The following is an 18,174-nucleotide window of genomic DNA, read 5'->3' as shown; positions in this document are numbered from 1 at the left end:
AAACTCTCCCCACCCCCCCACTGCCCCCCTCCTCGAGTCAAACTCCCCCCTCCCCCCCACTGCCCCCCCCCCCCCCCCCCCCCCCCGCTGGCGGAAGGCGTTGAGACCACCGGGGATGTTTGTAGCGGATTTTGTGGGGGGAAGGAACGGGGCGGTTCCTAGAGAAGGGATGCGGGGGGTTTTGTGGGTAAGAGACGGTGGCTATGAGATGTTAACTGCCTCGCCTGGTAGGTATGAGGTCGTGGGTTCGATCCCGACCCTGACGCCTGCTGCTGCTGTCTATTTGGAGTTTGTGGCGTCTCTCTCCTCGTGGCCGCGTGGGTTTGTCTCCGGGTATTTGGCTGCCGCTATAAATGTCCACACAACGACGACGATGATGATGAGGCACTTGGTTGAGCCACTATCGCTTGTGGTGGCCACGTCGCTTCTGACAGAGACCTACACAGCAGCGCAGTGGGGCCCTGCCTGGTAACTACAAAACAAGTTTAAAAGTCTTAATCGGTTCACATTGTGGAGTGTTTTGTTTTGAGTACAAGGCCGCACGCTGCTGATGAGACACAGGGAGGCGGAATCCGGGTCCGCGGTTCAAACGAAAGCTGCCGGGGGCATTGATTTAATTATTTAATTTATTATCATCATCGTCGTCGTCGTGGTGGTGGTGGTTACGGTGCTACGTCGCATATCCCAGTCGGTGGGGATTCTCATCCTCATGTGGCTACCGCCTTGTTGAATTTAGTTTCAGCCGCGTGTTGACCCCGAGCGGTGACCCCGCGTGGTGACCCCACGTGGTGACCCCGAGTGGTGACCCCACGTGGAGACCCCGAGTGGTGACCCCACGTGGTGACCCCGAGTGGTGACCCCACGTGGTGACCCCGCGTGGTGACCCCACGTGGTGACCCCAAGTGGTGACCCCACGTGGTGACCCCGAGTGGTGACCCCGCGTGGTGACCCCGAGTGGTGACCCCGCGTGGTGACCCCACGTGGAGACCCTGAGTGATGACCCCGTGTGGTGACCCCTAGTGGTGACCCCGAGTGGTGACCCACACCCCCCCCCCTCCTCGCTTCGAGGTCACCACGCGGATTCACATTGTTTTTGGACCGTCCTCATTCTACAACTGGCAGATCCACGCGTGGGCACTCGCTACCACGCACGGTGTCACCTCGCGCCTGTTTGTGACCGCCACCTCGCGTGCCACCAACCCCCTGGGACGTGGCCACGTGCGTCCAAGCCGCTGGACACGGCTCGCGAGCGGCGGGCGAGCGAGTGGCTCGCACCCCGGGGGTGGCGGACCGTTCGTGACGCTCAGTGCGGAGTCTGCGGCATCGCACCGCATGCGAGATGAACTCGTGAGCTTTTAGACGGACCCCTTGCCCAGAGGTTTAGCGGCGGCTCTGTCGGTGGCCAGTGGTGGGAAATTCTGCGTTCCTATGGCAGGGGGGCGCTGGGTAGTGGGGCCAGTACGGTTTCGTAGGCAGTGTTGGTGATACTTGTGTGTGTGTGTGTGCGTGAGTGTGGCAGAGCCAGGAGATTTAATCTTTACCCTCGGGGCTCCTCCAGAAACAACAAAAAGCCACTACGGATGGCCACGTGGAATGTTCGAACGCTCACTGCGGGAGCTGGACCGTTACCGCCTGGATCTCTGTGGCATTCAGGAGGTCCGGTGGACCGGCTCTGGCTCCTGCCACCATGAGGGGTGGACAGTCCTCTACTCGGGGCAGGAGACCGCCAAACAACAGGGAGTGGCTCTTCTTCTGAACAAAAGAATGAAGGGGGCGTGGGAGCGTGGCGGTGAGCTGTGGGAAGCTGTAAACCCCCAGGCTACTTTGGACTATCCTTCCCATCAACCGGAGGCGAGGAGTGGTGGTCGTGGTTACTTATGTTCCCACCGAAGACGAACATCCATGGAGGGATGCAGGCAAGGCCGATGAGTCAGATGGCTTCTATGACCTCCTGTCACAGGTGCTGGCTAAAGTAGCCCCTCGGGATAGTCATCTTGTTGGGGGACTTCAATACCCGAGTTGGTCATGATGCTGGCACCTGGTCTGGAGTGATTGGAAGGCATGGGCCAGATCAGCTCAATAACAACGATAGGAAGCTGCTAGATTTTTGTGCAGCCCATGGACTTGTAATTACCAACACGCTGTTCCGGCATCGGCGCATCCACACAACATAATGATTGCATGCCGGGTCCAAGCAAGAACATCTGCTGGACTACATAGTGACTGACCAGCGGATGCGAGCCCATGTCCTTGACACCAGGACCTACCGTGGAGCTGATCTGCCCTCTGACAATCGACTAGTCATCTGTAAAATGCGCCTGCCATTCTTCCACTTCGGTGGTGGGTGTACACCCAGGACCCCATCCCAACCTAAGGTGGCCTGGTCTCAGCTAGCTGATGGAAGTTGCAAGAGAGAATTTCATCATCGCTTGCGGCTGGGGTTAACATCGTTCCCCACTCCTCCTGACGTCGAGGGTAAATGGGCGAGGTTTAGGACTGTGACTCATGCAGCTGCAATGGCTGCTTTGGGTACGCGGTTCAGACCTCCCCAGAGACACTGGCTGACAGAGGAGGTATTCAGGATGGTTGAGAAAAAGCAACAAGCCTACTCTAATCGTCTACAGCATCCCACGTCAGAGAATGAGGAGGTTTACCGCAGCCTTCGCTCGGAGGTTCGGAGAGCCGTGAGGCGCTGCAAGGATGGGTGGTGGTCGCGGGTTGCTGAGGAGATGGAGTCTGCCTCAGTGGCCCGCGATCACAAATCACTCTTTAACTCCATCAAAAAAGGAACCTGCAACGCCACACCTATTACCATCATTAGGGGAAAGAACGGTGATCCAATCTCCGACCCCCAGGAACAGGTTTGCAGATTTGTCCTGGGGGAAAGAAAATCTCTCCACATGGAAAACATTGTTGGACAAAGTGGGGATGACCCTGCTGAGGCTGCGGTGCCTCAAATATTGGAAGAGGAAGTCACCCCCTGTGAGTGGCTGTCTGAAGTGCCATCTGTTGAGGAAGTACTGAAGGCGATCCAGAATCTGAGACCAGGAAAGTCACCGGGCAGAGATTCAATCCCAAGAGAAATGCTGAGGGAGGGTGGCGTTTGTGCACAGACTGCCCTACATGACATCATAACAACAGTCTGGACGACTGGACGGGTTCCGCAGGACTGGAAGGATGCCCTGGTGGTCCCCATCTTTAAGAAGGGAGACCGCACAGACTGTAACAACTACAGGGGCATCTCACTCAATGTGCCCGGAAAGGTCCTGGCAAGGATTATTCAACATCGCCTTGCCAGGTACTCTGAGGAGAGGCTTGCAGAGCCCCAATTTGGTTTCAGAAAAGGGCGGTCCTGCACAGATGCCATATTTTTTGTCCGTTTGGTACAGCAGAGGTGTCCGGAATTCCAACAAGACCTACACCTGGTCAAGGCCTATGATACCATAAGTAGGCCTGGGCTCTGGGTTGTTCTTCGTGCTTTCGGAGTCCCTGACCGGCTGCTCACGATCATTAAGGACCTTCATGATGGTGAGCGGGCCCGGGTAAAACTACGTGGCCGGGAGTCGGAGCCATTCCCTGTTCAACTTGGGGTGCGACAAGGATGTCCTCTGGCTCCAACATTACTTAACATCTATTTCGACCACGTAGTTCGTGAAGCCTTCAGTAGCTGTACCAGATTTTCATCAGATTTCCATCTGGTACAGATACAATGGGAGGCTGATCGATGCCCGGGTGCGGTCAAGGGATGGCTCCCTATTGGTCAACCACGTTATTTATGCCGATGACCTGGTAATTGCGGCTCACCTGGGTCTGCCCCGTGACCTCCTGCCAGCGGGCGTTCGACACTTCACGTGGCCTCAAGGTGCACATGGCCTGGCACAAGCGTCGTGGTGACGTCACCGCCACTTAGTGGCGAATGGCGGTTGTTGTTGTGTGCGTGTGTGTGTGCGTGTGTGTCTGTGTGTGTGCGTGTGTGTGCGTTGGGGAGCGGTCAGCTCTGCACTGCGCGACGAACCCGCCAGAGGTCCCGAGTTCGATTCCCGCTCGCGACCAACAACATTGACGGCGAGTGTCTGAAACCGGTCCTGGGCCTCCCCTAGGTCGACTCAGCCTCACGAGCGAGTACGCGAGTGTAACAGACAGCACCGGCGGGCGGGGGGGAGACAAAGGCGGCCGGGTTTGGTGCTGGCCACTCCCCGTCGCGCGTGTGCCGTGCCGGCCTTCTCAATAGGTGCTCGCTAACAGCACTTGCCCCAACAGCCTGTTAAAGGCTGTACGGTGTGGGTGGCATCTTTGTCTTTGTGTGTATATAGACATTAATATATATATAACCAGCCTGTGAAAACTGAATATCGTAATAGCCCTGATCGACTTCACTCGAGCTGATGACGGGAAGGGGATCCGTGGTCTCGACAGAGAGGGAAGCCACGTGGTGCCACTACATCCCACGTGGTGCCACCACATCCCACGTGGTTCCACTACATCCCACGTGGTTCCACTACATCCCACGTGGTGCCACTACATCCCACGTGGTTCCACTACATCCCACGTGGTTCCACTACATCCCACGTGGTGCCACCACATCCCACGTGGTTCCACTACATCCCACGTGGTTCCACTACATCCCACGTGGTGCCACTACATCCCACGTGGTGCCACTACATCCCACGTGGTGCCACCACATCCCACGTGGTTCCACTACATCCCACGTGGTGCCACCACATCCCACGTGGTGCCACCACATCCCACGTGGTTCCACTACATCCCACGTGGTGCCACTACATCCCACGTGGTGCCACTACATCCCACGTGGTGCCACTACATCCCACGTGGTGCCACCACATCCCACGTGGTTCCACTACATCCCACGTGGTGCCACTACATCCCACGTGGTGCCACTACATCCCACGTGGTGCCACTACATCCCACGTGGTGCCACTACATCCCACGTGGTTTCACGACATCCCACGTGGTGTCACGACATCCCACGTGGTTCCACTACATCCCACGTAGTTTCACTACATCCCACGTGGTTTCACGACATCCCACGTGGTTTCACGACATCCCACGTGGTTCTACTACATCCCACGTGGTTTCACTACATACCACGTGGTGCCACTACATCCCACGTGGTGTCACTACATCCCACGTCGTGCCACTACATCCCACGTAGTTTCACTACATCCCACGTGGTTTCACGACATCCCACGTGGTTCTACTACATCCCACGTGGTTTCACTACATACCACGTGGTGCCACTACATCCCACGTGGTGTCACTACATCCCACGTCGTGCCACTACATCCCACGTGGTTTCACTACATCCCACGTGGTTTCACTACATCCCACGTGGTTTCACTACATACCACGTGGTTCTACTACATCCCACGTGGTGCCACTACATCCCACGTGGTTCCACGACATCCCACGTGGTCCACTACATCCCACGTGGTTCTACTACATCCCACGTGGTTCTACTACATCCCACGTGGTGCCACTACATCCCACGTGGTTTCACGACATACCACGTGATGCCACTACATCCCACGTGGTTCTACTACATCCTACGTGGTTTCACTACATACCACGTGGTTTCACTACATACCACGTGGTGCCACTACATACCACGTGGTGCCACTACATCCCACGTGGTGCCACTACATCCCACGTGGTTTCACGACATCCCACGTGGTTTCACTACATCCCACGTGGTTTCACTACATCCCACGTGGTTCTACTACATCCCACGTGGTTTCACTACATCCCACGTGGTACCACTACATCCCACGTGGTTTCACTACATCCCACGTGGTTTCACTACATCCCACGTGGTTTCACGACATCCCACGTGGTTTCACTACATCCCACGTGGTTTCACTACATCCCACGTGGTTCTACTACATCCCACGTGGTTTCACTACATCCCACGTGGTGCCACTACATCCCACGTGGTTTCACTACATCCCACGTGGTTTCACGACATCCCACGTGGTTTCACTACATCACACGTGGTTCTACTACATCCCACGTGGTTTCACTACATCACACGTGGTTCTACTACATCCCACGTGGTTTCACGACATCCCACGTGATTTCACTACATACCACGTGGTGCCACTACATACCACGTGGTGCCACACATCCCACGTGGTTTCACTACATCCCACGTGGTTCTACTACATCCCACGTGGTTCTACTACATCCCACGTGGTTTCACTACATCCCACGTGGTTCTACTACATCCCACGTGGTTTCACCACATCCCACGTGGTTCTACTACATCCCACGTGGTTCTACTACATCCCACGTGGTTTCACTACATCCCACGTGGTTCCACGACATCCCACGTGGTGCCACTACATCCCACGTGGTTCTACTACATCCCACGTGGTTTCACTACATCCCACGTGGTTTCACTACATACCACGTGGTTTCACTACATACCACGTGGTTTCACTACATCCCACGTGGTTCCACTACATCCCACGTGGTTTCACTACATACCACGTGGTGCCACTACATCCCACGTGGTTTCACTACATCCCACGTGGTTTCACTACATACCACGTGGTTTCACTACATACCACGTGGTGCCACTACATCACACGTGGTTTCACTACATCCCACGTGGTTTCACGACATCCCACGTGGTTTCACTACATCCCACGTGGTTCTACTACATCCCACGTGGTGCCACGACATCCCACGTGGTGCCACGACATCCCACGTGGTTTCACGACATCCCACGTGGTTTCACTACATCCCACGTAGTGCCACGACATCCCACGTGGCCCAGCATCGTCATCAGCATCGTCATCAGCAGCATCATTCAGCTCGGACTCTTTACATCGATCAGTTCCCACGTGTCGCTTACCCACCGCGTGCTACGGCCACTCTGAGTGTGCGACAGCTCACAAAGCCTCGCTGCTGCTGATCTCACGGAGTGTAACCATCGTAACGCCAACCAGCAGCGGAGGCTTTTGGCTCGGCCACCGAACAGGACGGTGGCCACCGCGTCATCGCGCGGCACTTTCAGAGCCGCTTCTGCGGCCGTCTGGAACGCTCTTGCTTCCGATATTAGAATGCCGCTGGGAGCTGTGATGCACTTTGAAAGCATCATCTCGATTTGACGAACTCACTTCTTGAGAACTGCTTCTTGTTGTTGTTGTTGTTGTGCTTAGTTTGTTGTCCTTCCCCCGCACCTCCGATTAGCACCTTTGGCTACGTACGGCGCGAAAGAAGTTCAACATACGCACAGACTGTTACATGAGCTGCTGCTGATAATTGATTACGATTCATAATATAAATCACACGATGGTTGCAACGACGACGACGATGATGATGGCGGTGGTCTATGACGTCACTAAGCACGTGGCTCTCGAGTGCGGGTTCTGGTTGTCGACATTCTGGGCACCGCGTGCAATGAGTAACAAGATGGCCGCTGTGACGACGACGGTGGTCTTGTGACGTCACTAAGCACGTGGCTCCCGAGTGCGTGCTGGGCTGGCTGCGGGCCAGAAGCCTCGGTGTGGTCATTGCCCGTGGAGGGCGACGCGTGACGCCTGTCCACCCCTCACCACCACTCACCACCCTCACCACCACTCACCACCCTCACCACCACTCACCACCCTCACCACCACTCACCACCCCCCACCCCCACCGTGCTTACCTTCTTTTGTGACGGTGTTGATCATCAACTTACGTATCATAGTAATAATAATAAAAACTTAAACACGAAAAAAAAGATTGAACCCCCCCCCCCTCCCACCACTTTACCGTAGTCGTGATAATAAGAATTATTATTATTAACTTTAAAACCACGTGCACATATCACGGAATATTATATTTATTTATTTTTTGAGATATTAAATGTGGTGATGATCTGGGTGACACGTGTACATGCGTGTCTTGTTTTGATGAACTGTTGTGATCGATGTGTGTGGTGAACTGGGTGATGATTGGTGTGTGTGTTGTCTGTGTGTGCGTTGTCTGTGTGTGTGTTGTCTGTGTGTGTGTGTGGTGAAATGGGTGATGATTGGGTGTGTGTGTTGTCTGTGTGTGTTGTCTGTGTGTATGTGGTGAACTGGGTGATGATTGGTGTGTGTTGTCTGTGTGTGTGTTGTCTGTGTGTGTGTTGTCTGTGTGTGTGTTGTCTTTGTGTGTGTTTGTGTGTGCGGAGCGACAGTGGAGTGGTTAGCGCGCAGCGCTACGAATCCGGCGACCCGAGTTCGATTCCCAACCACAGCCACCAACACCAGGGGCGATCATCTGAACCGGTCCTGGGCCTCGCCTCGTGCGGTGTGTACTAAACATCGCCACTGGGGAGACAAAGACAGCCGTGCGTGGTGCTGGCCACCCACCCACCCACCCCCTCGTGTGCCGTGCCGGCCTTCGTAGGTGCTGCTACTCGCTAACAGCACTTGCCCTGACAGCCTGTTACAGGCTAGACGGGGGGTCTTTGTGAGTGAGAGTCACTCTGCGTGTCTCTCTCTCTGAGTTTCAAGTTCATTGTCTCCATCGCCTCCACAGCCTCCGTGTCTCGCTCCCTCTCCCCCCTCTCACCTCTCTCTCTCTCTCTGCCCCATCTCCCCTCTACTCCCATCTCTCTCCCCTCTCTCTCCCCTCTCTCTCCGCCTCTCTCTCTCTCTGCCCCATCTCTCTCCCCTCTCTCTCCCTCCCCCTCTCACCTTTGTCATTCTCGCTGCCTTTTCATGTCTCCCCGTACCTCTTCCCCCCCCCCTTCTCTCCCATCTCATTCCCCCATCTCTCTAACCTCCATATCTCTCTCTCTGCCCCCTCTCTCTCTCATCGCCCCCCCCCCCTTCTAGCTCACCCATCTATCCCCTCTCCCCCCCCCCTCTCTCTCTGCCCCATCTCTCCCCCCTCTTTTTTTCACGATCAGAGGAAACAAGAAGATGCTCGCTGTAGTCGGCACTTTGCTTCGTTCATCATTTCGTGTTTTTTGTGTTTTTTTTCAATGCTTTGCTTTATGTGCCCCCCCCTTCTTTTTAATTCAAAGATTTCACAAAATATTTTACGCTCTGCTCTCCTCCTTCTTACCCCCCCTCTCTACCCCCTCTCTCTACCGCCCCCCCTCTCTCTAACCTCCCTCTCTCTCTACCCCCTCTCTCTACCCCCCCCCCTCTTTCTACCCCCTGTCTCCCTCCTCTATGTCGATGTTCCCCCCCCCTGTTTTCTATGTTTTCTAAGTGCTGCATCTGCACCCAGCCCTTCTCGCAGTCCTACGGCCTCCGACGGTAGCTCACATCTACATACAGAGCTCCCCCCCCCTCTCTCACATCGCTTTCTCACCCCCCCCCTCTCCTCCCCCCTCTCACCCTCTCTCACCCTCTCTCTCACATCTCTCCCCCATCTCCCCCCCTTCGCTCCCCCCTCTCCCCCCCTCTCCCCCATCTCTCCCCCCCTCTCCCCCTCTTCTCCCCATCTCTCCCCCTTCTCTCCACATCTCTCCCCCTCTCTCCCCCATCTCCCCCCTCTCTCCCCCATCTCTCCCCTCTCTCCCCCATCTCCCCCCTCTCTCCCCCATCTCCCCCATCTCTCCCCCATCTCTCCCCCTCTCTCCCCCATCTCCCCCCTCTCTCTCCCCATCTCTCCCCCTCTCTCCCTATCTCTCCCCCTCTCTCCTCATCTCCCCCCCCTCTCTCCTCATCTCTCTCCCTCTCTCCCCATCTCCCCCTCCTCTCTCCCCCTCTCTCTCCCATCTCTCCCCCATCTCTCTCCCCCTCTCTCCGCTGTCTGCTCTCTCTCTCTCTCGCCCTCTCTGCTCTCCCTCCTGTCCTGTCTCTTTGTGAAGAACCCCATTTGTACATTTTAATGGTGTCATAGGGTCACATCCCCCGCAGCGACACACACACACCTACACACACACCTACACACACACACACCTACACACACAGCTACACACACACACCTACACACACCTACACACACAGCTACACACACAGCTACACACACAGCTACACACATACCTACACACACCTACACACACCTACACACACAGCTACACACACAGCTACACACACAGCTACACACATACCTACACACACCTACACACACACACCTACACACACACCTACACACACACACCTACACACACACACACCTACACACACAGCTACACACACGGCTACACACACACCTACACACACACCTACACACATCTGCGCACACAGTTACACACACCTACACACATACACGGCTACACACACCTACACACACAGCAACACACACCTACACACACACCTACACACACAGCTACACACACACACCTACACACACACCTACACACACACAGCTACACACCTACACACACATACACACACACCTACACACACACACCTACACACACACAGCTACACACACACACAGGTACACACACACACCTACACACAGCTACACACGCACCTACACACACACACCTACACACACACACACACAGCTACACACACACACACACCTACATACACGCTTTACACACACACACAGCTACACACACACACACAGCGACACACACCGACATACACACAGCTACACACACAGTTACACACGCAGCTACACACCCACCTACACACACACCTATATACATACACACCTATAAAGACAAAGACCCCCCGTATAGCCTTTAACAGGCTGTGGGGGCCAAGTGCTATGAGCGAGCACCCACCCCCTAGTGTACCGCAGCGATCTTTAGAGGTGCTCATCGCGAACAGCACTTGCCCCAACAGCCTGTCAAAGGCTATACGGGGGGTCTTTGTCTTTGTCTCTCTGTGTGGTGTGCACGGAAGTTCCCGACCCTTCACATGTGCCGGGCCAAGAGCAGCACTTGCCCCAACGACCCAGGCGTGGGCTACCCGGGGCACCTTTGTCTTTGTGAGGGCTCTCATTGACGTGGGACAATTAGCGGGCTGAGAGACACAGGGAGACGGGGGGAGATGAGAGACTTTCTAAACAACTTTTATTGCCGACAGCAGCAGCAGCAGCACTGGAGGCGATTCCGATATGAAACACACAAAGTCACCAGCAACACAAATGAAAACAAACGCTACAAATCCTCGCGCTGTGGCGCTAAATGCACCGCGCACAACACGAAATAAAAGCCACGTGGTGGTGGTGCTGGTCATCGCGCACGCCACGGTGACGAGCGAGCGCTTCAGAAGGGGAACACCACCAGGGTGCCGTCCTCGTTGGTACAGAGAGGGGCTTGTCCGGCTCCCCAGCGAGAGAGGAAGACGCGCTGCACATCACCGGCAAGTGTGTGGTACGTGGCGTGCTCCAGCCGGAGCCGCGCCTTGAGCAGGCCCCTGAACACTGGAAGCAGCACAGAGCAGCCGTCAGTGTCACCCTCCAGCATCTTCTTCCTCGTTCTGTGCACCGCCAACTTCGCCTGAGCGCAGGCGAAGTTGGCGAGGTCATGGCGCTTGTTAGCCAGGTAAGGCACCACCCCATATACGAAGCTGCTGTTGTAGAAGGGTACCCCCAGTTTCCTGAAGATGTCCCCCAAAAGGCGGAACATTGGTTTGAGCCGCTGGCAGTGTAAGTACCGTTGGGGCAGATCCTCCCTGGCACCGCAGGAAATGCACAAGTCTGTTACCCCTGGCGAGATTCGGCTGAGCCACACGGCCGATGGCAACGTGCAGTGTGCCAACCTCCACTGGAGGTCACCGCAGCGTTTGGCTACGGGAGACTTGTACGAGAGAGAGAGAACATGCAACTCCAAATATACAGGAGACGTCAGTCGGGATCGAACCCACGACCTCCTGTATACTAGGCGAGGTAGTTAACATCTCATAGCCACCGTGATGATGACGAGAGAGAGACGCAAATTTTAAACAGACAGCATCAGGCGTCAGGGTTGGGATCGAACCCACGACCTCCAGGCGAGGGAGTGAACATCTCCTAGCCACCGCGAGAGAGAGAGAGTGGGCAGGCGGAGAGAGATGAGGAGGGGGAGGTGACAGACAGAGAGACACACAGAGAGAGACACACAGAGAGGGACATACAGAGAGGGAGACACAGAGAGAGAGACACACACAGAGAGAGAGACACACAGAAGGAGAGACACACAGAGAGAGACACACAGAGAGAGAGACACACACAGAGGGAGCTGAGAGACGGAGAGTGAGACACAGAGACACACAGATAAAGCTGAGAGACAGAGAGACACAGATAAAGCTGAGAGACAGAGAGAGACACAGAGAGAGACACAGAGGGAGCTCAGAGAGAGAGAGACACTGAGAGAGACACACAGATAAAGCTGAGAGACACAGAGACACACAGATAAAGCTGAGAGACACAGAGTGAGAGAGCGAACGGAGAGAGAGAGAGAGTCCTCTGATCGAGCGAGCGACGGGAAGAGCGTGGGAAGATCTGAGAGACACACAGAGAGGGAGAGAGAGGTGAGAGACAGAGAGGGGGGGGGGGGATTGACACTGCACTTTATTAATAATCTGACCACGTGCACGGGATATCATGGCTTTGTTGGCTATCATCAAAAATCTAAGATTCCCCTACAGCCCTCAACAGGGGGGGGGGGGGGGGGGTAAGGGCTCTTGTTGGCGAGTAACACATTTGCATGCCCAGAGTGGGTAGCCCTGTTGCTGATGAGGCACTGAATGTCGAAATCGTGTCAACATCTGTCGGCATTGGCTCAGCAGCTCAAGCAGAGCCTGACCCCTGACGCTGATGAGTCGCTGGATGTGTGAAACCGGAGCGGAGAAGCAGAGGTCGAAAACGGGTTTTGATTCCTTACCCCTCGTACCCGTATCCGGCCACACCAGGGTCGCAAACGGGTACCCGTACCCGGCCGTACCCGTACCCTACCCGTACCCGGACGGGTACGGGTAGGGTACGGGTATCGGGTACCTGATTGCGACCTTTGGGATGAAGCCATGTTGCAGGCGCGGGTGGGTTGATTCTAGGAACTTGAATTGTGAGAAGAGACAAGACGTTGGGAAATGAGTGACAAACGGTGACTCACCAGTGACTCACGGCCTACCCGTACCCGGCCGCACCAGGGTCACAAACGGGTACCCGGCTACCCGTACCCGGCCGGGTACGGGTAGCCGGGTATCGGGTAGGGTACGGGTATCGGGTACCCGGTTGCGACCTCTGCGAAGAAGTGACAGGTGCCATCGCCTCTCGCGATTTCACTCGGCACGGATCCTGGCGGTGCGAACACAAAGCCCACGGGCCACTCGGAGAGTCAGAGACAGAGGGCGAGGGGACAGGGGACAGGGGAGAGAGAGGGGAGGGAAGGGGGAGAAAGAGGGGAGGGAGGGGGGAGAAAGAGGGGAGGGAGGGAGGGAGGGGGAGATGGGAGCGAGAGGGGAGATGGGAGCGAGAGAAGATGGTGAAAAAAAACACGAAATGATGAAAGAAGCAAAGTGCCGACTACACCGAGCATCTTCTTGTTTCCTTTGATCGAAAAAAAGATGAAAAAAAGAGAGGAGAGAGAAACGGAGGAGGGAGATGGGAGGGAGGAGGTTGGCGAGAGAGAGGGGGGGAGAGGTGGAGAGAGGGGGCAGGGATGTGTAATGGAGAATAAATTGGAAAACCTGTAGATTGTGTGAACGGTGGAGCCCACTGAGACCACACGATAACAAGTGTGTGTTCAACATACACACACACAGATACACATACACACATACACAGATACTACACACACAGATACTACACACACACATGATACACACACACATACACACATACACACACACAGAGATACACACATACACACACACTACACATACATACATACACACACAGATACATACATACACACACAGATACACACACACAGATACACACACACATACATACACAGATACTACACACACACATCATACACATACACACTACACATACACACATACACACACAGATACATACACACACACAGATACTACACACACATACACACATACACACACAGATACTACATATACACACAGATACTACACACACACATACACACACACAGATACACACACATACACACATACACACTATATATACATACATACACAGATACTACACATATATACAGATACTACACACACATACACACACAGATACACATACACAACAACAACCGCCATTCGCCACTAAGTGGCGGTGACGTCACCACGGCGCTTGTGCCAGGCCATGTGCACTTTGAGGCCACGTGAAGTGTCGAACGCCCGCTGGCAGGAGGTCACGGGGCAGACCCAGCAGGTGCCACGGGTCGACTGACCGAGATGACCGAGATGACTGGCTGATGCACCACCTGTGCCCCCTACTGTACCAACTTGCTGTGCTTTAGCCACCCGGCGCTCCGCTCGTTGTTGTGAGCGTCGCTCCTCCGCCCTCCGTTGTTGTTGGAGGGCGACTGCCTCCAACTGCCCAGTAGCGTCCTTCACGAGCCTCCTCCACAGAGGCCAATCTTGACACCGCTGGTACCAGTCATCGGCAAGTCCACTCAGCTCCACGTCCTCCTGTACCACATCACTCTATCTCTTCTCTAGCCCGTGCCGCGCCCGCTTAGCCCCCTCGATCCGGCCGAACAAAAGCTGTTTAGGCATGCGGTGGCTGGGCATGCGGGCTACATGACCCAGCCAACGCAGCCTTGCCTGCCGGAGGAGCTCACCGATGGGACTTTGACCAGATCTTTCAAGGATTTGTGAGCTCCTCGCACAATACAGCCTGGTTAAACCCATGATGGATCGTAGGCAGGCCAGCCTAAATGTTTCCAACCGGCGAAGATGCTCCATTAGGGGGGTCCAAGTTTTGCAAGCGTAGAGAAGGGAGGGAATGACTGTGGCCGAGAAGACCTGAAGCTTCGTACGGAGCGACAGACCAGGCAGCTTCCACACAGCGTTACGCAACCGATGAAAAGATATTGCCGCTCGACTGATTCGGAGTGAGACCTCTGCTGTTAAACTGGAGCCGGTCATAAGCACACTGCCCAGGTATGGGAAACTCTCCACTCTCTCCACAACTGCCCCATCGGTGATGTGTGGTTGTTGTGTCCGATGGTACAAAATACCCAGGCAGGTGCTTAGCTTTGGTGGGGCTGATGGTAAGGCCCCACCTCTGAGTGGCACGCTCCAGTCTCACACTGACGCACACACACACTGACACACACACAATGACACACACACACTGACACACACACACAATGACACACACACACTGACACACACTGACACACACACACTGACACGCGCACACACTGACACGCACACACACTGACACGCACACACGCTGACACACACACACGCTGACACACACACACTGCCACACACACACAATGACACACACACACTGACACACTGACACACACACTGACACACACACACTGACACACACACACACTGACACACACTGACAGACACACACACTGACACCTGCAATCTGAGTTGTGCATCTCTCGCCCAAGACAAGGGGATTGGAGCTCTGACCGTATTAAGCTTTCGTCTCCACTAATGCCACATCGCTGATGTGACAAGATTGCTGCTGCTGCAGCTGCACGCACACAGCGACACACAGAAACACGCAGAGACTCACACAGAGACACATAGACACACAGTGACACACAGAGACACACACAGACACACACAGACACACAGAGACACACACAGACACACAGAGACACCAAGAGACACACAGAGACACACAGAGACACCCAGACACACACAGAGACAAGCAGAGAGACACAGAGACACACAGAGACACACAGTGACACACAGAGACACACAGAGACACACACAGACACACAGAAACACGCAGAGACACACACAAACACACAGAGACACCCAGAGACACACAGAGACACAGAGACACACAGAGACACCCAGACACACACAGAGACAAGCAGAGAGGCACAGAGACACACAGAGACACCCAGAGACACACACAGACACACAGAAACGCCCAGAGACACACATAGACTCACAGAGACACACAGAAACACGCAGAGACTCACACAGAGACACAGAGACACACAGTGACACACAGACACACAGAGACACACACAGACACAGAGAGACACGCAGAGACACACAGAAACACACAGAGACACATAGAGACACACAGAGACTCAAGGAGACACACAGAAACATGCAGAGACTCACACAGAGACACAGAGACACACAGTGACACACAGACACACAGAGACACACACAGACACACAGAGACACGCAGAGACACACACAGACACACAGAGACACACGGAGACACATACAGACACACAGAGACGCACACAAACACACAGAGCCACACAGAGACACGTGGTTCTGTCTACCGGCTTTAGCACAAAGACAAAGATCCCCCGTACAGCCTTAACACACTCTTGGGGCAAGTGCTATTAGCGAGCGCCTATGAAGGCCGGCACGACACACGAGGGGGTGTGTGGCCAACACCACGTCCGTCCGCCTTTGTCTCCCCAGTGGCGATGTTTACTACGCACCGCACCAGGGAACTCATTTGAGGCCGAGTCGACCTAGGGGATGGCCCCGGGACGAGTTACAAAGGCGCCCCCCCCACCCACTCCGCGTGAGCCCCAGTGGCGGCCTTCACGGTCTGCTGCTGCTGCTGCCCCTCGCTAGCAGCACTTGCCCCAACAGCTTGCCAGAGGCTACACTGGGAAGGGGGGATCTTTGTCTTTGTGACGAAATAAATAAATAATTCGTTGCCCGGCCCAGCCGGCACTGGGGAGAGACAAAGGCGGTCCGGGCAGGCGTCATGGGTCAGGCCGCACCAATGCCGCCACTTGCCCCTCCAGGCCGTGTGGGTTACCTGGGCGAGAGAGCAGCGTAGGGGGGGTACCTTTGTCTGTTGTGTGCAACGTGGTCACATTTTAGCGCCGTGAAAATCATGATAATCGTGTGATAATGTTGTTGACGTACACAACGTGACCTAAACTACGGTGGCTCTTGTTTGTTTGTTTAAACAAGTTGGGTTGTAAGAAAACAATAAAAAATAATACTTTGTAATAATATCTAACATGTTGTATAATAGCAATTGAATAGACGCGGGTGCGAGTGTAAAACCATCAGCTTACACGCGTGGCCGGGGCCGCGGGCAATTTTACGGGACATTAATTGTGAAGGAGGTAAGAAGGGGCGGGGGGGGGGCCCCCCCCACTCACCCCCCACTCACCCCCCCTCCTCCTCTTCTGAGAGGGGCACGCGACGTGGAAGTTGACCCGGGGTCGAGGGGAGGTAACGCAGAGAGGTCAAACTCCGCACTCTCTTCTCTCTCTCTTGTTGTTGTTGTTGTCGTTGTCGTCGTTGTTGTTGTCGTTGTTGTTGTTGTGGTGGCGCTAAGAGTCCATCACGCACGGGGCTCTGGGTGTCTCTCTCTGTCTCACAGGGGGCTCGCAATGGGTGTCACAGTCACGCAGCAGTGCTGTGAGTGAGTGAGAGTGAGTGAGTGAGAGTGTGTGGGTGAGAGTGTGTGAGATTGTGAGTGTGAGAGAGTGTGTGAGTGTGAGAGTGTGTGAGTGTGTTAGTGAGTGTGAGGGAGAGTGTGTGAGTGAGATTGTAAGTGTGTGAGAGTGTGAGTGAGAGTGTGAGTGAGTGAGAGTGTGAGTGAGTGAGTGAGTGTGAGAGTGTGAGTGTGTGAGAGTGTGTGAGTGAGAGTGTGTGAGTGTGTGAGTGTGTGAGTGTGTGAATGAGTGTGTGAATGAGTGAGTGTGAGTAAGATTGTGTGAGTGTGTGTGTGAGTGAGAGAGTGTGAGTAAGATTGTGTGAGAGAGTGTGAGTGAGATTGTGAGTGAGTGAGAGTGTGTGAGTGTGTGAGTGAGAGTGTGTGAGTGAGAGTGTGTGAGTGAGAGTGATGTGAGTGACTGTGAGAGTGTCAGAGTGTGAGTGTGTGAGTGAGAGTGTGTGAATGAGAGTGAGATTGTGAGTGTGTGAGTGTGTGAGTGAGTGAGTGTGAGAGTGTGAGTGTGTGAGTGAGTGTGAGAGTGATTGAGGGTGGGTGATTGAGGGTGGGTGAGTGTGGGTGAGTGTGTGAGTATGAGTGAGTGTGAGAGAGTGTGAGAGAGTGAGAGTGTGAGTGGGTAAGTGAGAGAGTGTGAGTGGGTGAGTGGGTGAGTGAGTGTGTGTGAGTGAGTGTGATTGAGTGAGTGAGAGTGTGAGAGTGTGTGTGAGTGAGTGAGTGGGTGAGTGAGAG

Source organism: Lethenteron reissneri, chromosome 71 (assembly GCF_015708825.2).
Source record: "Lethenteron reissneri isolate LAM-NWPU_2019-01 chromosome 71, ASM1570882v1, whole genome shotgun sequence".
NCBI classification, from domain to species: Eukaryota; Metazoa; Chordata; class Hyperoartia; order Petromyzontiformes; family Petromyzontidae; genus Lethenteron; species Lethenteron reissneri.
This window is presented reverse-complemented; position numbering follows the sequence as displayed.